The 24956-nt window shown below is 47.3% G+C and overlaps 1 protein-coding gene across 2 annotated transcripts in view; it reads right to left on the minus strand.

Annotated features, from left to right (window-relative positions):
- ST3GAL6 (ST3 beta-galactoside alpha-2,3-sialyltransferase 6) overlaps positions 1-24186 on the minus strand; it is a 125591-nt gene extending 101405 nt beyond the window's left edge. For both annotated transcript variants that reach the window (XM_075542426.1, XM_075542427.1), the window contains exon 1: positions 23969-24186. The gene's annotated coding sequence lies outside the window, so the exon portion shown is untranslated. The remainder of the gene's footprint in view (positions 1-23968) is intronic.
- Positions 24187-24956: the final 770 nt, after the last annotated feature.

Raw genomic sequence — 24956 nt, forward strand, 5'->3', positions numbered from 1 at the left:
AAGATATGGGTACTATAGCAAACTCGATGAAGATTTTAGATAGTGCCTGGTTATCAGGAGTAAAAACATAGCATCGGGGGTCTTATAGCATCTAGGGTCTTAAAGGCTTGTTTTCAAACAAGCAGCCATCAAAGTGAGACATTAACAAACTCTGCACGGAAGAAGCACACCAACCTGTGTGATCCAACGTTTGTAAAGCATATGAACCAAATCTAAAGGAAGGAATGGTGTTAAGGCTTAAGTTGTGAACGCCTGGTGTTCATAAGGCTATGGATGACAGTGAAGCCCAAAATCGATTTGCAGAGTCCCCACGTGGATGGACTCTCGGTGAGTCCCCTGGGATCACAGTGGAGGGATGTGAAAAGCCCTGCTATCGGACATGGTAAAGGCATTTATGACAAATGCAGTTAGGTCAAAATGTAATATCTTATCATTTGATCATCTTTTTTACCCATTTTAAAGCTGTTTGAGTTTTTTTTAAAAAAAGAGTGGAGGTAAATGCGTGGCTGAAGTCCCTGGTGCCTCCCCTCTGACCACGGGCCAGGGGGGTGAATAGTTTTGCTATCACATGGCACGCATTGCAATGTGGACTGTGGCAGAGGCAGGTAGGTTAAAATTCAGCACACTTTTTATTTGATCTCCCTTAGGGTCCATTTAAATTTGTTCTAGAGACAGTACCTGGAACAATGGTTCTTTGGGGGGAAATGAGGAGCTAATGACGATGAGTACAAACACGAAGACAATTTTCTAAAAGAGATCGTGGTGATGACGGTACAACTCTTCCTGATGGCACTGAACTATTTAATTGTACGGAATGAATCTGTTATTTTAACTTTTGGGAAGGGTCACTTCCTGTTTGCTAGTTTTTCTAAATACTCAGGCGGGCACATTAACGACGACAGGGCTGGACACTGGCCTAGCTTTATAGCAAATGAGTACATGTGACATCACTCATCTCAGTCTCCATCCGTGGAACCATCTCAAGTTACAATATGGTGAGAGACAATTCATTTGATCGGAAAACTCCCTGGTGGCGCAGTGTATGTGTTGGTCTGGTAACAACAAGGTCAGCCGTTTGAACCAGGGTTAAGTGGGAGAAAGAGGAGGTACCCTATTCTCATAAAGACTCTAGAGTCTCCGAAGCCGGCAGGGACAGCTCTACCCTATTCTGTAGGGTCGTCCTGAGTTGGAATCTATTTGCTGACAGTTGAGTTTTGTTTCCTTTTGGTTTCATAACTTATTATTCAGAATTAATCAGCACATATTAAACATGTTCATGAAATCATATCATAAATTTACTTCCTCATAAAACCTCTTATTGCATAGTGCACTGTGGCTCACGGCGATCTCTTGTGTTACAGAAGAAAACAGCTCCATCATAGCGTCTTCTCTGACCCTTCCACTGCTCCAGCCTCCATTGCCATTGAGTGCATTATCCCGCCTCATAGCAACTATCGAGAGGGGGGCCAAGGCGGGAAACCTTTGCAGGAGCAAAAAGCCTTATCTTTTCCCAAGGAGCGCCTGATGGTTTCAAATGGCTGGCCTTTGGTTAACAGCCCAGCACGGCACCCACTATGGCCCCAGGGCGCAGCATACTTCCTGCGGCTTGTAGGTTAATCCCGGGGACAAGGGTGTGCCGTCAAATTCAATTCCTGGTCAGACTCCGTTCTGAAGGTTTACACCCTCTAGAGTAACTCTGCGAATGTACACAGGAAACACTCAGTGCCTATTCTTACCAAAAGGTTCCCTCGTGGCACGGTCAGTTAAGTATTGGGCTGCCAACTGCAAGGGGGCGGTGGTTCAAACCCACCAGCTGTTCCAAGAGAGAGGGATGAGGGTGCTGGGTAAAGCTTTACCGCTTTGGAAACCCACAACAGCAGTGGCTCTCACCTTCCTGATGCCGTGACCCTTTATACAGTCCTCAGGTTGTGGTGACCCCCCCCCAGCCATAAAATTGTTTTCATTGCTACTTCATAGCTGTAATTTTGCTACTGCTATGAATCAGGAGACCCTGTGAAAGCGTTGTTTCACACACACACACACACACACAGGTTGAGAACCACTGCTCTATTGCTCTGAGCTAGAAGGAACTCGAGAGCCTTGGGGCGTCTTGCCTCGACGGCAGTGGGTGAAGAGATGAAGGTCTTGGCTTGGATGCTTACCAGACACGATTTTAGAGACAGAAGACAGCTGTGAAAAAGAAAAACGACTTGCAATCCTGCAGGAGGGGCAGATATTAGCAAATCGTTTACACGCAGTGATTGTGTTTGAATTGTGCTGTGATGGGACCTGCTCTGCCGAGTGAGGAATGGGAAGGGTCTCTCCCAGACGAAGCGTGGGTGGCGGCTTACTCATCATGATGCCTAGAAGTCTCAATCGCTCTCTTTAAAGTGTGTAGGCTGTTCCATCAGCCACATATGCCACATGGGTAGTCCCTACGAGTACACACCATTCTGGTTGTTTTCAGAGAATGGTTTATCTGAATGTCCTTTGGGGGCCAACTCTCTTTTTAGCCATTTAGGAAAACAGCTTACCAAACCAGCAAGTCATACACTTTGGTAAAAACACGACTGAACTTTCACTTTTAAATTATGTCCTTGCTAAGACATAAATAGTATTTAAAGTCATATAAGAATACGTAGATACTAGGATTCTCTGGAGGTGGGGAGAAAGTAATCAGAATTTTAGGTGAGAAGATAAACTTGGAGTTAAGGTGAATTTATAATATCAATTTTGTTGTTGCCCATTGTCACTGAGTCACTTCTGAAGAGAAAGTCGATGCAGAAACTGGGCAGAACTATCAAAGCGTCTGAGAAGAGAACTTAAGACAAACAACCCTAAGTTTTCTCTGGAACACTTTCTTCTGTGCTCTGGCCAAAAATTAACCTTCCAGAAAGTTAGCCAAATTTGTCTTTGAATCCAAGGAGTGTGGGAGGCTTCTTATGTTCCCAAGATCATGTTCAATAAAATGGACAATTAAACAGAGACATAAAATGCCTGACCTTTGATCTTGAACAAATTATATCCCTGACTAGTCTGGCTTTAAATAAGCCATAGTCTGTTTATATCAACGGCAATTTTTAACATGCGAAAACAGTACCACCATTTATTATCAAGTGCAAACTGCAATCAAGTCCACGCGTATAGTAGAGGCAATCTGTGGAATCCCTTTATCTTTCACCTACCTTTCTGTAACATTATGAGAAAATCTTAAGGCAGAGCGTACATGTGGGACACAGAAAGATTTCTCCCAGGTTGTCATATGCCAAATCTAGCTGCTTGCTACACAAGGTAAATGACTATTCACTTGGAGCTCAACGAAAATAGGTCAGAGGGTGGCACACCATAGGACTTGACTGGAGGACATGCCTAGAGGTAAAAAATCAGACCTAGATCTATTCACAGGTTTTTCTTTCTTTAAAATTTTTAAAAATTAATTTATTCTTTTATGGGTCTTTGTTTTTTTGTGTGTGTGTCACCGCTGTGTTCTCTTTTGTCCCTTTGTCTTACTGTGCCTTGTTTTTTTTGGTGCATATTATTATCTATGCAGATCTATCTAGATAAGATAGACTGGATGAATAGTCTGGAGGAGAAAACAACAGGACCGATGGTTCTGGGGGCACACGGGAGAGGGGGAGGCAGGGGAAAGGAGGTGGTGTTGACCAACCCAGGGACAAGGGAGCAACAAGTGAACCAAAATGAGTGGCAAGGAGGGTGTGAGAGGTCTGGTAGGGATTCAGCAAGGGCAATGTAACCGAGAGTAATTACTGAAACCCAAATGAAGGCTGGGCATGATAGTGGGACAAGAGGAAAGTAAAAGGAAATAGAGGAAAGAACTAGGAGACAAAGGGTATTTATAGAGGTCTAAATACAGGCATGTACATATCTAAATATATTTATATAGGATGGTGGGGAAATAGATCTATGTGCATATATTTATAGGTTTAATATTAAGGCAACAGATGGACATTGGACCTCCACTCAAGTACTTACTCAATGCAAGAACACTTTGTTCTATTAAATTGGCATTCCATGATGCACACCTTCCTGACACGATCGTTGAAGGCAAATGTGTGCATTAAAAAAGTGCTGAAGAAAGCTAATGGTGTCCAGCTATCAAAAGATATCACATCTGGGGTCTTAAAGGCTTGCAGGTAAGCAAGCAGCCCTCTAGCTCAGAAGCATCAAAGCCCACGTGGAAGAAGCACACTAGCCTGTGTGACCACAAGGTATAGCAGGGACCAGGTATCAGGTATCAAAGAACAAAAAAATCATATCAGTGGGTGCCCACCTTCCCAATATGATCACTGAAGACAAATGTGTGCATAAGCAAATGTGGTGAAGAAAGCTGATGGTGCCCAGCTATCAAAAGATAAAGCATCTGGAGTCTTAAAGGCTTGAAGATAAACAAGCAGCATCTAGCTCAGAAGCAACAAAGTCCACAGGGAAAAAGCACACCAGCCTGTGTGACCACGAGGTGTTGAAGGGATCAGATATCAGGCATCAAAGAACAAAAAACCATATCATTGTAAATGAGAGTGAGTGCAGAGTGAAGACCCAAAGCCCATCTGTAGGCAACTGGACACCCCCTTACTGAAGGGTCACGGGGAGGAGACGAGCCAGTCAGGGTGCAGTGTAGCAAGGATAAAACATACAACCTTCCTCTAGTTCTTAAATACTTCCTTCCCCCACTAGCATGATCCCAATTCTACCTTACAAATCTGGCTGGACTAGAGGATGTACACTGGTACAGATAGGAACTGGAAACACAAGGAATCCAGGACAGATGATCCCTTCAGGACCAGTGGTGTGAGTGGTCATACCAGGAGGGTGGAGGTGGCCTGTTTTCCTTGGCATGGGTAGGTTACAGAAAACAAAAGAGTTATCGTTTCTCTTTCTAGATCCCTGGGTCAAGTTCAAAGATTCCTCCTGGGCTTGAGAAGATCCTCCCAGGTTCACAAGGAATCCCTAAACAGAAGCACCCAAAATTCATCCTAACAGTAGCTCAGTGGGATGACTGGCTGTGTTACACAGGCTTCTCTAGAGAGACAAAATCAGAATGCTAATAATTATATATAGATATATAACACAAGAAATAAACAGTTAATTGAATTACAAAGCAGTACAAATGGCTCAGTGCAACTCACTCCCGTGAGACAGCTGTGAGACACTGGCCGTCCCTCAAGTCTTGCGGGCTGCCAGGTAGTCCTCTGTAGAGCAATTCAGTCTATCCGGGCACAGGCAGCAAACAGCAAGGCAGGTCACCAACAGTCAGCCAGATGACAGGGTCCGACAGTCCCCAGCTCAAGAGATATAAATTCCAATGGTGTTCTGAAGCAGGTCTTGAAGGAACCTCAAATACAGCAATACAGTCCACGGGTTAGGTGTCCCACAGGTAGCGTAGCTTGCCAATTAAGGCACAGAACAAGCAAGGCAGCCGCACACTGGTCTGATGATCAAAGAGCAAGAGACAAGAAAGGCGAGGCTCACCGAGCCATTTAACTCTCTGCCATTCAATTAACCCCACCTGTATTTATTGGCCAGGTTGGCACAATAAGCTAACTACCTCACTGGCCAAGCAGATGTCACTTCCCCATCCATTTACTCACCTGCCTATCCCAGACAGATATTTATTATTCAGTTATCACATGCCACAGATCTCAGGGTTGAAAACAGTTGGACTCAAGGCAAGTCCATACGATCATACCTGGAAACCAAAACCAAACTCACTGCCATAGGGTTGATGCCAACTCATAGTGATCCTGTGGGACAGGGTTATACTGCCCCTGTGGGTTTCTGAGACTGTACCCTTTACAGGAGTAGAAAGCCCCATCTTTCTCCTGTTTCATATCTATAAGAACAGACAATTCAACATTATACAAGTAACTGTCTTTGCTCAATTTTACTCTCTTAATTATAAACCCTTGGAGCACTGCTGGGTCAGTGTTGTAGTGCTGACCACAAGACCAGGGGTTCAAACCCATCAGTTGTTCCGATGGAAGAAGACGAAACTGCCTGCTTCTCTAGAGGTTTGCAGCCTCAGAAAGCCTCAGGATCAACTCAATGGCTATCCTTTGGTTTTTAAAAACCTCTTAATTATGGTGCATCGTGTGGTCCAAGCAGTTAGCACACTAAACTGTTAACCAAAAACTTAGAATGCCTTGGAAGAAAGGGCTGGCCGTCTGCTTTCCAAAGATCATAGGTGTGTTAGTCTGGGTACTTTAGAGAAACAAATCCACAGACACTCATCTATAAGAGAGAGTTTTAAATAAGTACGCATCAAGAAAACACCCCAACCCAGTGCTGCCCAAGCCCACAAGTCCAACATTAACCCATATGTCCAACACCAATCCACAAAGTCCTTCCTCCATCTCACAAAACAGACACAATGATGCCAACTGCAGGAGGAAAGCCGAGTCAGTGAATGTGTAAGCATCTCAGCACTGGCAGGGGTCTCCACACGGCTGTTCCAGCACATAGGGCTGCATCGGGATAGGTCCATGTGGCTTCTCCTCAAGGATGTCTTGCAGGAAGTGTGCCTTGCCAGCTGAAGTAGAGGATTGGAGAAGACAGCTGCACCCTGGTCCGACCATCATAAAGCAAGAGACCCAAGAACTAGAAAGGCCAGGCTGACCTAGCCACGTATCCCTCAACCCTTCAATTAACCCCACCTGTGTTTATCGGCCAGGTTGGCACATGAAACTAACTACCTCAATAGGCATTCAAAACTCTGTGGAGCAGTTCTCTGGCACACGGGGCCAGGATGCAACTTGATGGTAGTAACTTTGTGACCATTGGGCCAACCCACACGGTTCCATTATCTTCTATCACAGAATGTGGGTATTAAACTTAAGGTGAGCCTAAAGCTTGTATCCCCACCCCCTAAGAGCAAAATATTTCCCAAACAGAAATTTGCATAACCATCAGAAAACAGAAGTGGGAAGAGACTTAACATGAGAATAAGGAACTATTTTAAAAAGCTCACCGCCATCGAGTCAATTCTGACACCTGCGAGCCACAGAGACCAAAACACCAACCAACCGCCCCCCACACACACACCCACCCAGAAAAACACTTAGGTTAATTAATATTTGAAATTTCCTTGCCTTTGTGATTTTTTAACTTCCCTGAAGATTTTTCCATTGAGACTAGTAATTAACCTTTGGTTTCTAAACAGAACGAAGGGCAATCAAGGCACGCACACCCATGCTGGGGCCGCTCCCAGCCAGGGTGTCAGAGGCTGCCAGGCAGCGCGCAGAGGAAAGCAGTCCGTTTCCATCTCTCTTCCCAAAGCAAGGGCACAAAGAGGGAAGAAACTGGCCTGAGCGGGTGGAGGCACCCTGGGGAGATGACAACAGTACAGTCCTTGTGAGTCCCCAAACACCAGAAACTCAACCCAGAGTAGAGCAGAGACACCTGGTTGGCCCTTTAAAGCCGCCTTCTCTTCCGAAGAAAGTACGTCTTGGTGTCTAATATGTGCCGCATACTTCCCTCATCAGTCCAACTCAAGCCTAATCGCGGGAAGCTTATTGGTCTGCGGGCTTTTGTGTTTTCTTTTCTCAGGGAGAACTGGCCTTCGGCACGACCAAGTGCAACAACACTGAAGCATTGTTTGCAACATTCTCCATGACTTGGGAAAGAGCGATTGCATTTACAAACTAGTGGGCTGGTATGGTTTGGTTTCGTTTTGTTTTCAACCAGAGACGCTTCTCAACCCCAGGAACTGGCAGAAAACTCCACAAGGATGTGGCCTGTCGGCATCTGGGAGGATGGGGAAGCCACTTCAGGGAAGACCGAGGGGAACAACATTGAACATTTATAGAAGGGCTGACTCAGCAGGCTTGGCCCGGCCCGTATGAGGAAGCCAAAGGGGCGTCATCTGACAGGACAAGGGGAGCACGGCAAGACATCAAGTAGAGACTTATAAGGGTAATGGAATTTCTTTCTTCCAATTGGGTGGACAGGGCAACAGGGGTGAGAGAGAGAGAGAGCAGACGGAGTCCGTGTGGAGAGGAGCGTCTAACGCAGGGCTAGCCACCACACAGCCGGGGCATTCCCAGGCTCGGGGGTGCAGCAGAGAGGAGCCGAAATGCCAGTCACAGCAGAGACCCTCGTGGGGGTACCCAGTCCTTACCTTCAGCCAAAGGGTTCCTGGATGCTGCAGAATCATCCAGAAAGCTTGGATACTTAGTAAAGTGAAACAGTCCACAAGAAAACTCACCCACGGTAGTTAAACTGCACAATGGTGGTTGCATATAGCTGGGTGTGGTCGCTTGGTGGGAGCAGATAGTGTACACGCTTTTGGGTGCCGCCGATAGGACTGTAATTCTTGATGTTGGAGGCAATTTACATGGTATGCTCAGGGTGGGAAAATCCGCCAAGCCATACCATAGACGGAAACTTCCCTCTACTTTCATGGTGTGTATACATTCCTGCACGTCTGATATCTTTCCTAAATACTTTGAAGAAAGAATACAGAATGTTGACACCATTCAAGAAATAGGGCTCTTGGCAAATCCAGAAGCTACTCAGAGACGAGGCATCATCTGAGAGGAACTCAACCCCCAGAAATAAGAGCCTCAGCCCTGTAGGTTCGGTTCAGGCTCAGGAGCATTTACACATAGGGGCAGCTCCTCCAGGGTTGAAGCATAACTGGGGATGCCAAGGAAGTTAATTTATAATTAGGTAAACAAATGAAATTAAAAATGCAAGTGCCAGGTGTCTGTACTGGGAGGCTGGCAAATTGTATAAGCAAATCCACGGGTTATAATTTTAAGCGTTGTTTTGGTAAGCACAGGCGCTATAGTGACACATCCACCGCTGCAGGGCAGGAGGGATGCCAAGCCACCCTGCCGTTACCCTCTGTTTTACTAGCCTCTTCACAGACCTCTCCCACACATTCCATGTTCAGGCTAATTACAGCACAAATACGTCCCAAGGTCTTTTTTTTTTTTCTTTCATACTGAATTCTTCTCAGAGAATTTAAAACTCCTGTGGCTAGATCCAATGTTTTAGATCCAGTTGCTTGGTTTCCAAGCAAGGAAAATAACCACCAAAAGCCAGGGTGAAATTTTGCAGAACAACACTGAGACTTCATGGGTGTGATGGTTGACGTTATGTGTCAACTTGGCCATGAGTCCCAGGAGTTTGGCAGGCATTGCTCTGCCGTCCTGTAATATGCTGTAATCACCTCCATGAGGAAATCTGATGTGAGCAGCCATTCAGTAAGCAGGGGAGTGGCCTGCCTCTAATGGACAGATGGACATTCCACCGTGGCCTGCCTCTAATGGACAGATGGACATTCCATCTAGGTTAACGCTCGACCTGGATTGGGCAGGATTCTCCGACCTCAGGTTCGGACATGAGAACCTGAGCTGCAGGTCTGGGGATGTGGTAGCTCCTACAAGAAGACCAGGAGTCAGCAGCCTCTCCCTCATGTGCTGAATTTGGGTGTGTCATCCCTGCAACCACCTAAGTCTGGAGAAATCTCCACCCTGACAACTGACCCTTGGCTTCAGGATTTGCCAGCCTCCACAACTTTGCGAGCCATTTCTCTGAATCAAATCTTTCTCTCTAGATAGATAAACATGTATGTATGTATGTAATTGTATGCATGCATGTATAATTTATGTATATTAATATAGCATATAAGTGTTATATATACATAACTGTATACATATCAAAGGTGTGTGTGTGTGTATGTGTTGGTTCACTGATTTTACTTTTCTAGAGAATCTAGCCTAAAATAGTGGGGAATATTCAAGGGAACTGCAAAAATGTTCATGGAAAATTGACCACATAGGTAATGAAATTTTTACATGTGTAATTGTACATCAATAGTTATGGATATAAGCACTCAACTTTCTATTGAGCGGTTTGCATGCATGGCTGCTGTGGTTAGTTGATTCGGACTCACCAAAGCCCCAAATATGCAGACTCGCGCTGCATCGTAGGGTTATCCAGACGGTAGCCTTTGGAAAGCAAGACCCTCTGGCCTGTCTTCCGAGGCCCTATGGGTGGGTTCAAACTGGGTGGTCCAGCTAGCAGTGGAGTTTTCAGCCATCTGCTCCTGCCAGGGAAAGTGTCTTAAAGGGAAGGACGGGATGTTTCAAGGCCGGGCGTGCGTAGTGACCCTCTTGATTATTCCCATTGAGATCTCTGTTGGGTCTGAAGTCCATCTCCATGACCAAATTTCATATTCGAGGCGACTGCACGCACGTTGTGAAAAAAAGTTCCCTTCCCTTCCCCTTCCATTCTCCCTCAAGATCTTTAGGAAGCGTCCTGTAGAACCTTGTGCTTTAGAAATCCCCAAGGGCACGTAACACATTCCTTCCCTTCAGGCAGTGGGCTCTTTAAAAATGACAGCATGCATGATCGTTACTGCAATGAAAGTGCCCATCATGTTCAAAGAGAGGCAAACTCATTGCCACGGGGTCCATGCAGACTCGTAGCTACATGGTAAGACAGAGTAGAACTTCCCTTGTGAGTTACGAGAGTAGAAAGCGCCCATCTTTCTCCCACGGAGCAGTTGATTTTCGAACTGCTGGCCTTGTCATTAGCAGCCCCCGGGTGCAAAATCAAGTCTAGTGAACCTGCAATCCTAGGTGCATAACCCTGCAAGGAGAAATAACTGTACAGGCCTCTGGGTGCACCTGAATAGACTTGGATGGCGTCTCCCACCACGCAGCTCCTGAATTGACTTCCGAATATTACGTTCTACCAGCACCAAACATGTGCAGTCTCAATGCCATGCCTCTGTGCCTTTGATCATGCTGCTCCTCCTGTCTGCAGTGCCCTTCCTCACCCCTCCCACCCATAATCCAAGTCCTCTGGAGGGATGCTGCTGGTCCTGAAGAACTTCCCTGGCAGCCTGCACTTGCATGAAACTAGAGTAAAGGCCAAGGAGGCAAGCTCGAGTTCAGCTGTTTCAAGAACAGGCATAACTATAAACCATTCATTTTTGAAAGAAAAAAAAACCCACAAAGTCCCAAAATAAAAGTTGTTCAATTCTTTCGTGGACATCCAGAAAGAGTAGTTTTCACTTCTTAACCTTCTTAAATACTTCGGTCCTGTCATCAGGGATGACTGACTGGTTCCTGGGGAAGGCCATCATGCCTGGTAAAGTAGAGGGTCAGTAAAAAGGAGGAAGACCCCCAGCAAGATGGATTGACACAGCAGCTACAACGAGCTCACACAGAACAGCCACTGTGAGGATGGCCCGGGCCTGGGAAGCGTGTATCACTGCTGCACATTGGGTTGTCATGAGCAGAAACGACTTGTCAGCCCCAACAGCAACCCCAGCTTATTCCAAACACTTCACAGCCCTGCTCAACCAACATGTTCCCCGGTCCACCGAAAAACTCAAGCGCGCATGCGTACACCCATTCAGACATACACTGGTTGGGTCCCTGCACTGAATAGATTAGTACCTGGGATACGATGGGTGTCCAAATAAGTGTTGTTTTTCACTGCAGAACGATTTAAGAACTATAGCAACATGCGTAGATGCAGTCTAAGGTACAGTCCAAAATCAAGACAGGTATTAAGAGGGATCAGATACTACACCTAGAAAACGTACCAGATAAAACAACCGAGGTAAAAGTAAACCTAGATAACAGCATTCCGAGTTAGTAGAGAAAGTTAATTTTTAACTCTGTAAAGATTAGCTTTGTACTATAAAGGCAGAGATGAACTGAGAACTCTGTAAGTAGTTTCTTATCAACTATGAAGTTATGCTGGGCTCATTAGCTATCTGTGGTAGTTACATAATCTCATGTCCATTTGATGGAGGGGAGTCTAGCTTGTCGATTGGGTCACACCCTGATGGTGCCTCCTTGTGGGCACGGCCTTCGCATAAGGAGGGGCCTGGGCACCCCGCCCTCTCTCTCTGCTGCACCTTCCTGTTGAGGAGCCAATTCTAGCCCCACTGATGGCAGCCAGAGCCCTGAAAATGTGTCTACTACCATTGGATCTACAAGACTATACACCCACTGGCCTATGAGCTTCCTGCATTCTGCGTCATTGTGGGTGGCTGCATGAGAAGAGGTTATGGACTAGTATTGGACTTATGGACTTGATCTAGGCTGGACTGGGATGTTTGCTTGATCTATAATTACTTCTTGATATAGAGCTCTCTCTTACACATATATAAGTGTCCCTGGATTTGTTTTTCTAGTCAACCCAGGCTAACACTCTGTTTATCTACCCATCTATCATCTATCTTAATTCTTGTAATAGCTGTATGTAGACATGATTTCAAATTTATGTATAAGGAAATTGAGATGCAGAGATGTTAAGTAACTTGCTCAAAGTCATGCTGTTATGACCTTTGAAGCTGGAAAATGAGTACAGTTTAGACCGTGGTGTTGATGGAGGAATGGGAATGGAGGAGGGCAGTGGGTGGCAAAAGAACAGCGCAAGCTCAATTCACAGGCTTGTCTTGGTGACAAGTCCAAATCAAAGAGTAAACAAAAGTCAGCAACACGAAATAGCAGAGGACAGCAATCCAAAGGAAGTCTCTGAACTTTTAAACAGAAAAAAAGTTCCATAACAAAACACAGAGTTGGTAAACATTTTTGTGTTTGTTTTTAAATGAAAAGGATGTGTTCAGGAATACTAGGGGTCAGGGGAGGACAGCTTTGATCTATTTCTGTAAGGTACCCGGGCACGATGAAAGCTTAACAACCCTCCCCACCATTAACACACACACAAAACACAGCCACAGTCCGTTCTGACTCACGGTGACCCCACATGTGTCATAATAGAACCATGCATTACAGGATTGTTTGTGCTTGGCTTTTGAGAAGTCGGACACCAGGCCTTTTTGCAAGGCCACCCTGTATAGACCCGAGCCTGTAGGACGGCAGGCAGACTTGTGAGCTGTTTGCCTTACCCCTGCTTTCCTGTCCATCATCAAAACCAATGGACCCCGAGTCAAATCTGAGCCATAAGGGCCTCAGAGGGCAGAGCAGTACTGCTGCGTAGTTTCCCAAGACTGCGAATCTCAATAGACCCAAACAGCCCCACCTTTCTCCCTCGCAGCAGCTAGTGGGTTTGAACGACCGATTTTACAGTCAGCAGTGCTTAAGCAAGGCTCCTTTTTATTCACCACAGAGTATTATAAAATTGGTCTTCCAAAAGATACAGCATCTGGGGTCTTAAAGGCGTAAAGTTAAACATATGGCCATCTAGCAGAGAAGCAACAAGCCCACATGAAAGAAGCACACCAGCCTGTGTGATCATAAGGTGTCGATGGGATCAGGTAACAGGCACCATAAGACCCAAAACAAAACAAACTAAAAAACAAAACACATTGTTGAGAAAGAGAGGGGTCAGAGCAGAGACCCAAAACCGATCTGTAGACAATGGAACAGCCCCCCTCACAGAAGGGTCACAAGGAAGGGATGAGTCAACCAGGGCAAAGTATAGCACCGAGAAACACTCAACATTCCTCTGGTTCTTTGAGGCTTCTTCATCCCCCACAATCATGACCCCAGCCCTGCCTTTCAGTTCTGGCTAGACCAGAGCATGTACACTGGTACAGATAAAAGCTCACAACACATGGAATCCAGGTCAGATAAATCCCTCAGGAACAGAAATGGGAGTAGCAATACCAGGAGGGTAGGGGGGAAGAGGGTGGGGAGGAAGGGGGAACCAGTCGCAATGATGGAGGCATTAACACCCCCCCCCCTGGGGGATGAATAACAGAAACATGGGTGAAGGTAGACAGCAGTCAGTGAAAACAATAATATATATGAAAACAATAATAACTTATAATTTATGAAAGGGTCATGACAAGGAGGGAAAAAAGAGGAGCTGATATCAAGGGCTCAATAGAAAGGAAATGTTTTTAAAGTAATGATGGCAATATATGTACAAATATACTTGATACAATTGATGTATGTAACAGTCCCCAATAAATTGATTTTTTTTCATTGGTCTTTTACAATAGGTGGGCCAGATGACTTTTTTCCCTCCATGTATCATGTGGTTCCTAAAAATTATCTGTTTCATGATCCGTGGGCACAGAGATAGCCTAAGATCCTACTTGCCATAACTAATGATTTATCATTTATTATGAGCACACACACAGAAATATCATGGAGTTCATTCCAAGGCACAGCAACTCCACATACTATAGTGTGAAATACTTCACAGAGTTTCCTCTGCTGTCATCTTTATGGGAGGAACCAGGGTGGTGCAGTGCAAACCCAGATGGGACAGTCTGCTTCTGGGAAGATTCCCAGTCTTGGAAACCCCATGGGGCAGTTCTACCCATAGCGCCTACCGGGTGCTTTGGGTCAAAATTGATTTGTGGCTTCTCTCAGTGCCATAGAGTCTCATAGCCACCCAACAGGACAGGGTAGAAGTGTCCCTGTCCAAGACTGTAACTCTTTACAAGAGTAGAAAGCCTCATCTTTCTCGAAAGGAACCACTGGTGGTTTTGAGCTGCTGACCCTATACCATCAGGTCTCCTGACTTGTGGCATGGCAGTAGGTTATCTTGAGGAGAAGAGATAGCTAGGCCAGTCTTCCATGGGTGGCTTGGAACCACCAAGTGAATGCAAACCACTTTCACCCCCAGAGCTGCCGTGCTGGTAGCATGGAGTGAATGCAGGCTGGAATCAAATGAATAATTAGCTAAATTCCTTTGACATTGACCGGAAATACTGGCTCTCATAGATCACTTGCATTTATAAAAGAAAGCACAGTTCATGTTCAACATCAGTCGATTAAATAAAATTGTTAAATTAATTACTGTTGATGCAAAGCTGTTGAAAATCCCGTTCATAGCCCAACTGAATGCCCATCCTGTTGTCCAACAGGTGCCAATAACACCTCGCTCCCCATCCCCCGCCAGCAGGCCAGACCTGGCAATCATGAGAATAACTTTCCCCTTCCAGGATCTGTGTCTTTCAAGCTAGGTGAAGTGATACCTATCAGAACACTTTAAATGACCATACTATGTTGTTGGAATTGAAGCACTGGAAAGCTCTGCTCGCTTAGTAAGTCGTTCAAACGTACATTGAAAGTTGATGGCCTGTTAAACATGAAAAGTGATTGTGGGCCATTCAGGTTCTCTGCCCCACTCACGTCCACAGTAACATGGTCACAACCCCGAATAGCCCAGCCCAGACTACCATCTATTCTGAATTATGAAACTTTAACAATAGTTTAAGATACATGGAAGCAAATTGCAGAAGGATAATCCTGGGGGCGGGGGGTGTACTAGGCTGGATTTTTCTAGAGAAGCAAAGCTAGGGCACTCCTTTATGTCGAAGAAGGAATTCTATTGCTTCATCTCAAGGAAGAAATTTAAATCAAGGAATCAGCCCAGCCCAACTCAAGAGCACCGGTCAGATACCAGCTGGGAGTCTGCTCCCCACCCCATCCCCCATCCACACCCCCTCCTCCCAACGGCCCCATGGACCTCCCAGCTTCCAGATAATGTGACAGGAAAGTGAACCAGGAAGCTGGGAGAGCACAGGTCAGTGGGTGCAGAATCCCATGGATCAAAGGTTGATAGGAACATGGCAAGATACTGACGGCTCCCACACTTGTCAGGCCACATGGGCCACAGGCCCCAAAAGCCAGACATAAGGTCCAATCAAGCAGGAAGAAGAGGGGCTAGAGAGGACAAGGCCAGTTCTCCACAGCATCTCTTCCAAACAGGCCACGCCTCCAAGGAGCCATCATTAGGCCTTGTCCTGATGGAGAGGCTGGTCTCAGGCCCTGTTGGCCCACAAGTGCAATCAGGTTGACATGAAACCTAACCCCTGGAGATGGCACACCAAGATCTGTATTGCCAGCATAAGTCCTACAGTATTTTTAGAGGGAAAGCAACTACTGACTGCGGAGCATTTTAATTATGGTATTTTTACACAAATAACAGGCACAGCATAGGTTTCCCTTTCACACAACCCTCTTGTGTACTAGTTTCTCATGCACCATATGCAGGTTATGTGTGTGTGTGTGTGTGCTATTTATGTGGGTGCATTATTTGTGAAAAAAGAGGGTGGTAGATAAGAGTCCCTGGGTGGTGCAAATGGTTAAGTGCTTGACTACCAACCAAAAGGTTGTTGGTTCAGGCCCACTGCGGGTGCCTTGGAAGAGAGGCTTGACACTGAATACATTCAGAGCACTTTGAGTCTGCATGTACGGAATCCCCACGAGTTCGAGTCGACTCGATAGGCAACCACAACAGCAACATGTAAGCATGCCACATGCTTAAATTCACTGTTATCCAGTTTCCTGTAATAGGGAGAACTTTTGAGATGACAAACTACATAGTATTATAGAGATGTATCATATTCACTAGCATAGTGCCACGGTGACTTAATCGGTGCAGAGTGAAAGAACCATTTCCAAATGTTTCCTATATCTCTTATGTCCTTGGACCCTTACACTAGATCTGTAAATATATAGACAGTCACTGCCCTTGCAAAGAGAAATAATGTTACTGATTTTATGCCAATATGTCAACCATAAAGAAATAGGTCAAGGAGTCCTGGTAAGTTTGCATTGTTAGTGCAATGAAACAGGAACAGAGCATCTGGCTAAAGGATTTCAGAAACAACTTTCTTCCTGCTGTGGATGAAAGTGAGTCCTCCCCAAGATACAGGCTGAAATCCTAACCCTGATTCCTGTGGGTGTCATCTTCTTGGAAACAGTTCTCTTTGCTATGGTAACTAGATCTTACCCAAACAGGGTGGGCTCCAAAATGGGCCCAGGCACACAAACAGGGAGACAAGGAAGACAGAGGGAAGACACATGCATCTACCAAGGATTCCCGGGAGATACAATCGCTGCAAGAGACAAAGAAGGACCTTCCACGAAAGCCACAATTTGAGATTGGACTTCTAGCCTCCTAAAATGGACCCAATAGGATAAAAGGCTGGGACAGTCCTTAATTTCAAATAAACCAGTGTTATTAGGAAGTACCAAGCTGGACACAAACTTTTATATTTTACGCACTCCTCTAAGATTTCCAACATCACATATAAGGCAAAAACTCAACTTCTCAGGCATGGCCTCTATCCACAATAAACATGAAAAAAGACCAGAGTGCATGTGGGGCAGGCGAGGGAGAAGGAAAGTGAGTCAGGGAAAGGCAAACCCATCTGATTCTTGAAGAATATTGCCTCTTACAACACTAATTGCCTCGTAAAAGACATCAACTGACAATTAATTTGACTATGTAACCAATCTAATTCTCAATATCTCCTTTCTGGTACCACCAACCAACTTAGAAACTTTTCAAAGATAACTAGCTCATCAGGCTGAAGAGCGGTTGAGAAAACAGAGCTACTGAGGCAGCAAGGTTTCTTCATGAAGATGAAACTGAATGAGTCCATCAATGTATTTAAATCAGTGGTTCTCAACTTTCCTAATGCCGCGACCCTTTAATACAGTTCCTCATGTTGTGGTGACTCCCAACCATAAAATTATTCTCATTGCTTCTTCATAACTATAATTTTGCTACTGTTATGAATCATATCGTAAATATGATATTCAGGATGTATTTTCATTGTTACAAATTGAACATAAATTAAACATAATTAAAGCAAAGTGATTAATCACAAAACAGTATGTAATTATATATGGGGAAATATTTATGTGTTTTCCGTTGGTCTTAGGCGATCCCTGTGAAAGGGTAGTTCAACCCCCAAAGGGGACCCGCAGGTTGAGAACCGCCAATTTAAATAGGAAGACTACTCTCCAGGGTCCGCTGTGTCCTGTGTGGACTGGCTGTTGCCGTTGTCTAAGGAAATTCACCAAAACCCACTGCCATCGAGTCAATTCCAATGCGTAGCCACCCTATAGGACACAGTAGGACTACGTCGTTGGGTTTCTGAGGCTGTACATTTTTACTGGGGAAAAAAGTAGCCTCATAGTTCTCAAAAGAGCAGAGAGTGGGTTTGAACTGCTGACACTGTGGTTAGCAGGCCAATGAGTAACCGACTGTGCCAGAACAGTTTCTTAGCCTAAGGAAAGGCAGGCAAAGAAAAGCAAATGTGCGTGTGCACGTGTGATGAACAGGAGGGCCCACTGCCTGCCGAGAAAGACTGAGCTGTTAGCTGTTCTGGAACGGCCCCCGTCTCATGATCCCAGCCTGGACCATTGTGACCCAGAGTTTTCATTCACCGTCTGTCCCAAGTTGACCACCAGGCCTTTCTTCCTAGTCCACCTGAGTCTGGGAGCCCTGCTGACACCTGTCCCGGATCACAGCTGTCCACAGGCCTCCACTCCCGGAAAGGCGGTGGCTACGCAGTGTGCACTGGCGGGGATTCAAATGCGCTCTTCCAAATGGAAGGTGGAGAGTCGACCCGGAGAAACCCGAGGTCCCCTAAGCTTTCAAAAGAGGCCCTGGTGGCACAGAGGTGACAAGTTGAGCTGACAACCACAAGGTCAGCACTTCAAAACCACCAGCCACTGTGTGGGAGCAAGAGGGGGTTTTCTAAGCCCATAGAGAATTAGTTTTGGAAACCACAGGGGTAAATTCTACTCTGCTCTCTAATGTCGCTGTGAGTCAGAACGAGAGGATGGTAGTTAGGTGGTTTCTCAGCATCCTTAAAAAGCGCCAATGGTGCCCAGTCTAATTAGAGTACCATTCAATCCTCCTTTCCAAAACTTGACGGCTTCACATAACCTTCCTCCCGCCTCGCTCCGTGAGTTTCTTTCCTCCTACTCTCTTTTGAGACCTGTTTTCTGAGCACACTCTTCCCACACTGACCCACTTCCTGTTTTCTAAATGCATTCTTGCCCTCACACTTGCTGATGTGGCAAATCCTCGCTCGGTTCTTCTTCTTGATCTTCATTGGACTGTTCCCTTGTCATTCACAGAACTCAGTTAAGTATACTCTCCTCAGAGAGGTCTGACTGAGCGGGTCCCCCTCCACCACACACCACTGCTGTATCTGAAATACGCCAGGGCGCCTTTGGCTGGTAACTTGCACCTGAAAGTCTCAATTTATGGGTGAGTGGTGGTCCTGTGGCATTCCAGTGACCTAGCGACCTATGCCTTGAGCTGTTAACCACAAGGCCAGTAGTTTGAATGCACCAGCTGTCTGCTCCAGTAAAGACTTACAGTCTTGGAAATCCTACAAAGGTTACTGTGAGTTGGCATATTGATGGCGGTGGTTTGAGTTTTCAGTATGCACGAAGTTGCCCAAGAGCCGCAGCCGAATCACTCTCTAGTCCTTTGACACAACACACGTCAGCCCCATCCCTGCCACCACCACCACACACACACACACACACACACACACACACACACACCACAATGACCCAGGGCCCCTAGCCACACCAACCCTAGTTCTGCCTCCACAACCTGCAGAAGGGGAGGGTGATGCCCACCCCTTGGAAAGGAACAGTCAGCTTCTTCCCCACCTCCTGGACGGGAGCGGTCATTCTCCCCATCTCCTAAAGAGCTTTCTGCGCCTCACAAAATACAGAGCAAATCAATGCTCCCATGTTCGTGGGTAAAAGGATGCTATTTGCAGACCGTTCTGATCCCAGGGGGTGGGGAGTGGATGGCAGCAGAAGAGATCATCTTTGCCCATAAAAAGCTTCGCAATGCTTCTAAGAAACTTTCCTACAGGCAGAATGCTTGTCTTGATCATGAGTGAGTGGGAAGGAACAAGCCGGGGAAACATTTCATGCTCCACTTTCTCAGTGGCCAAAGGAGGGGAAGTCCCTGGTCAGAGGCCAACGCTTGTGGCGCCACATGTGGCCACCTGGATAACCAAACCGCCTTCTAAGAACAAAGACATGTGAATGGGGGAGGGGGAGGCCTGACTGGTCCCCAGGCTCCTTTCTCTCTTTTAACCCCTAACCTAAATCTCACAATCTCATTCCTGCTCAGCCCAACCAAAGGACGGCCAGGTTTGTTATCATGTCAGACAGTCCTGCTGGCTCCTTTCTGAGAAGTCCTTACCCAGGTTAACAGGATCCACCGCTTTACCACTGTGCGAGACTTAGGCTTCCACTCCCTAATAGGGGGCCATAAATACAGCTGCCTACTGCAACACTGCAATGCCCAATGAATACTTTCTACTTTCCACTAACTTGGGAACTACGGTGCATGCTGTTAGCCATTGTGCTGAGGATAGGCAAGCAATAAAGTTAACTTCAACTTCAATTCAACTGCAAGGGTGGGGACATGGCCCTGGGAAGTTTTCTCCCAGGCAAGACAGGAGCTTAGCTACCTTCTCCACGTGAATAAAAAGATTGTCTCAAAGATTGCCTCACGGGCTACAGCTGGATGACAACGTTGAAAAGATGAGCAGGAGTTGTACGAGCCTCCAATAAAAAGGTTTTTTAAAAAATTCAAAAAAAAAAAAAGAAAAGAAAAGATGAGCAGGGCCCTCAGTGAAAATACATTCAAAATAAAAAGATTACTTTGGTGATCTGAGGCCCTGGAAATAACGCAGCCTCCTGGGTTTGACCAGCACACAAACAACCTTTACCTGGTGTTCACAGTGAAGGAAGCTCGTATCAGGACTAGGAGGCGTGTATTAGGATCGAGGTGTGCATATAAATGGACTGTTCACAGGACACTGGGAAACGCAAGGCCTGAGGAGGCAAAGACCGGTACAAGGATAATGTGGGTGGTGGAGCATTTAACCTGTGCAGGAGAAAGGCCTGTCTATCTGCTTCCGTCAGGAAAACCTATGGGACAGTTCTAGCCGGTCACCTGTACTCAATATGGGCAGGCACAGACTTAGTGGTTCTTAACGACCGCAATATGCTATCGAGACATCTCGGGATGACACGCATAAATAAGCGGTAAACTCAGACTATTACGTGATCTAGCATAACTCTCCTAACTACACCAGTCTTTTTTGGTAAAAACTGTAAACTGTAGCTAGAATTATCTGTCTCATAGGGTTTTGCGGAAAATGAAATGCTATATGCGGATATGTAGTTGTATTTAGGTGTCCTCGGGTCAGCTCCCAACCCATAGCGACCCTATGCATGACAGAATGAAACAATGCCTGGTCCTGCCAACATACTGGGCTCACAATGGGTACCACATATGCGGTTTGTTTTCCTCACTCCCGTTAGATCAGTGGTTCTCAACATGTGGGTCTCGACCCCTCTGGAGGTTGAATGACCCTTTCACAGGGGTCACCCGATTCATAGCAGTTATGAAGTAGCAACGAAAATAATTTTATGGCTGGGGGGCCACCACAATATGAGGAACTTTATTAAAGGGTCGCGGCATCAGGAAGGTTGAGAACCACTGCCTTAGATACTGCCTAGAATCCATGTTAAACAGACCTCTGGGCTTCATCCCCAGATGGAATCATAAAATTCTGCACAAGCCATCTGGTGATCTGCATGGTGAACAGATGATGCCGATCAGAGCCCCCCCTCCCCCCCCCCTGTGATAGGGACACTGCACTCTCTCCAACAGAAGAGACTGGCTGGGAAGTTCAGTCCCAGGCACTGAGCTCTAGGATGGAAAGACTTAAGAACTGCCCCATAAGGTTTCACTGAAACACGGTGCAGGCAGGCATTCTTTTCCAATACAGTCTCTCTCTTTCTGAACCTCAAAGGAATTTTTAATTATTATTAATTTGGGTTTATAAGCACAAATAGGGTATTGAGAACAAACCGAGTGAAATGGAGGCAATGCAGCAGTTCCATTTTCCTGTGCCTTTCAATCAAGACACGTACAACGTGAGATTCTGAGTGAAATCAAAACATTGTTCCAGAAAAGGGTCATCAGGCAATGAATGTACACAGATAGCGTCAGATTACGGTTAACAGACGCCCTTTCTACAAAAGTTCTCCTTATAAGCCCAAATTGCCACTTTCTAAAGTGCCACAGAGAAAACAAACTAGTAAACAATCTAATGATACCTCATTGGGAGCTATAAAGCGCAGTCTTCAGTGAGACCAATAAGGGACCAACATGAACCAACTTGCAAATGTCCAATCAGCATGCCTTCAACGGAAAATACTCTGGCTGTCCGACAGATGGTCCCGATAGTTAGCACCTCATGTACATAAAAAGACAGTTTCATGTTCCGCAGCTGGGAGAGGAAGTAGGCCATCCGGAGAGTTCAGCATCTTGGCGGTGTAGTCGAGGCAGCTCCCAGAGGCCTCCAGAGCCATGGTGCTACAGAGGGTCATGTCTCCGAGGCAAGCCCATGGGGACACTCTGGCCAGAGGAGGAGATGGACTCCGGACCTCTGCAAAGCATCCCCAACCTCCTGTCTAATCATAGTACTCAGGGGTTCCTTTTAACCCTTTCATGACTTTGCGTGAAAAAATAAAAGATACCTTGTACTAGTATCGTGAATAAGTTGTCAGTAACGGGACTTTTTCTTGTGGGAATATGGGTTTTGATACAATTAAGTAAAATACATACATTGCACATGAACTCCGGCACTAGGATTGATGGATTGAGGCCTGTTTTGTTTTGTTTTTTCCAATGCCTGCAATTCTACAGATGTCTGTCAGTCACCAAAGAGCACTGAGCTAACCAGATAAGTCAACAGGTCCAAACCACCAACCACTCCATGGGAGAAAGATGAGGCTTTCTACTCCAGTTGAGAGTTAGTCTCGGAAATCCACGAGAGCAGTTCTTCTTTGTTCTAGGGAGTCGCTAGAAGTCATCGTGCACTCCATGGCACTGAGTTTAGCTTTGCAGTTTGGTCAGTTCATTGCAGTTCTACAACTGGGAGAGTAAGTTCTCAAGAAACCTCAGAGCATGGAAATGTGGCTCACCGGCATTAAAAAAAAGTTAAAGGAACCATGACTGCTGGCTTGAGAATCTGCCGTTTGTCTGGCTCCTGAAACACTGACATTTACGACGCTAACCCCCCTTTCACCCCTCACGATCTTTAAACGTCCCTTTTGAAGGCCACCTTCCCTGAACTCGAGTTCTACCGTGGAGCCCGAGAGAGGCGACTCGGGGTCGGCCCGTGTGGGGGGCCATCACTTTTAATAGATGTCCTTCTGCACTACGGTAACAGCCCACGGGAATAGAGCGGAGATGGCCGCAGACCTCCAGCTGCCGCAAAATGACACGTCTCCCTTTTATCTCCTAAATGAATGGCAACTCAAACACTGTCCTCTCCCCACTGCCTCCCCAACCACCTGGGGCTGTGTTGTGGGGTCCAGTACTACGTGGCGGGACGCAAGGTTTCTCTCGGACAACTTCCTATGGCCCCAGACCAGAACCTCCCGGACCGCACGCCTGCTCCAGGAGCACAGCCCCTTCCAGAAGAAATCCGTAGGGAGCCTGCGGCCCACGCGTTTCTCCAGCTCCCACCTCCCTTTGGGGCTACTAGGGCCCCCGCAGGCTCTCCCCATCTGCCCCGCCGCCCCCTCCCCACCACCCGCCCGCCGGAGCCCTCTCGAGCCCCCACTCCGCCTCGGGTCTCTCCGCGCCTCGGGGACCCCCGGCGACACACCGGGGCCCGCATGGGGTTCGAGCGCGCCCTCCTCCGCCTTCTGGGGACAGCGCCTCAAAGAGCCATCCTGCGGCGGCCCCGGGCGCGGCGGGGCAAAGCCCGAGCGCCGGAGCGCAGCACCCCCAGGCCGCCGGGTCCTGCAGGGCGCGGGGCGGGCTCCCCGCTCTCACCCCCGCAAAGCAAACCCGCCGCCGCGCCGGCCGCCCCCGGCGCGCTGCCCCCCGCGCCTCCACGGCCGCCCGCGGTGCGCTCGCTGCAGCCAGCCGCCCGAGCCCGGGGCCGGCGGAAGCCGCAAGGCGGCGGCGCGGGTCTGGGACGCGCAGCCAGCCGCCTTCCCCTCAGGCCAGGGCGGGAGATGCGAGCAGACAGGGCTCCGGCGGCTGCGCCCAGCACCGCAGGCGAGCGCCCGGAAAGCTCGGGCAGGCGTCTTCTGGAGGCAGGGGCGGTGCGGCCGGAGCCCCCCGAGGTCGCCGAGGAAGGTGCAATGCGCAGGGGGACCTCCCTGTCCCCGGGGACGGCGGGGCAGCTGTCCCCAGCCCCTACCTTTCGGGCGGCGCGGACGCCAACCGCGCGCCCCAGCCTGGCGTCCGGGACAGGAAAATCACCGGGGAGGGAGCGGCCAGGGAAGGCGGCGGGTGGCTTCCGGACAAGGTAGGAGGATCAATTTGCATAGCGAGAAGACACTCCCATCCTTCCCTAATTTATCTGGAACACCGCTGGGGCTGACTGGGTGCTCCGGGCCCCGCCGGCGGCCATCGCTATCCGCTGGACCCGAGGGGGGTGACGAGGAAACCCCCGGAGACGTGACGCCCTGGCGCGTGGCCAGAGGCAGGGCCGGGGGGTTGGTGTCCAGCAGGAGAAAGGGATCACCATAGTGGTCCAGAATGCCCCACGATCACAATTATCTAGTGTTGTTTATAGTTTACAAAGATTCCTGTAAAGAGAAGAACAAAGGCGGGATATGCACCTCTCGCGCGCGCGCTCTCTTTCTCTGGCTAGTAACCCTCTGGGGGGAGAGGGGGTATCATATTAATGTTGTCCTCAGATTTAGATGGTTCAGAGTAGTTTTTAAATTTTTTCAATGTTTTCCAAACAATTCTCTGCCTAGTACATTCCATTTATAGTCCAGTCTTGAGGCCCAGAGCCTTGGGAGCACCTCTGATCAAACGACCCCCTGGGAACTTGGGTCTGTTTGAACACTGGCAAAGTGCCAAGCGCTGGAATAAAGTCCAGGACCTGTTTGGGCCTCCTGGTATTTGTCTTAGTTGTCCTGACAGCCCCAGGAAGTAGCACTGTTTTTTCCCACTGTCTGACTGCTCAAAAGTCTGAAAGGGTTTGTTTGTTTGTTTGTTTGTTTGTTTGTTTGTTTGTTTGTTTGCTTCCTAAAACAGGGAGAGCGAAAATATTCGTATCCTTTGAGCTTTCTCTAGGACTTGCCTTTGACACGACTCAATTTTGGCTGACATCAGGAAAGTGCAAGCCGCGGAAGAAAGTTCCCCGTATTATACGGCGTATGAACTAATTTTTCTTG

Source organism: Tenrec ecaudatus, chromosome 2 (genome assembly GCF_050624435.1).
Source record: "Tenrec ecaudatus isolate mTenEca1 chromosome 2, mTenEca1.hap1, whole genome shotgun sequence".
NCBI classification, from domain to species: Eukaryota; Metazoa; Chordata; class Mammalia; order Afrosoricida; family Tenrecidae; genus Tenrec; species Tenrec ecaudatus.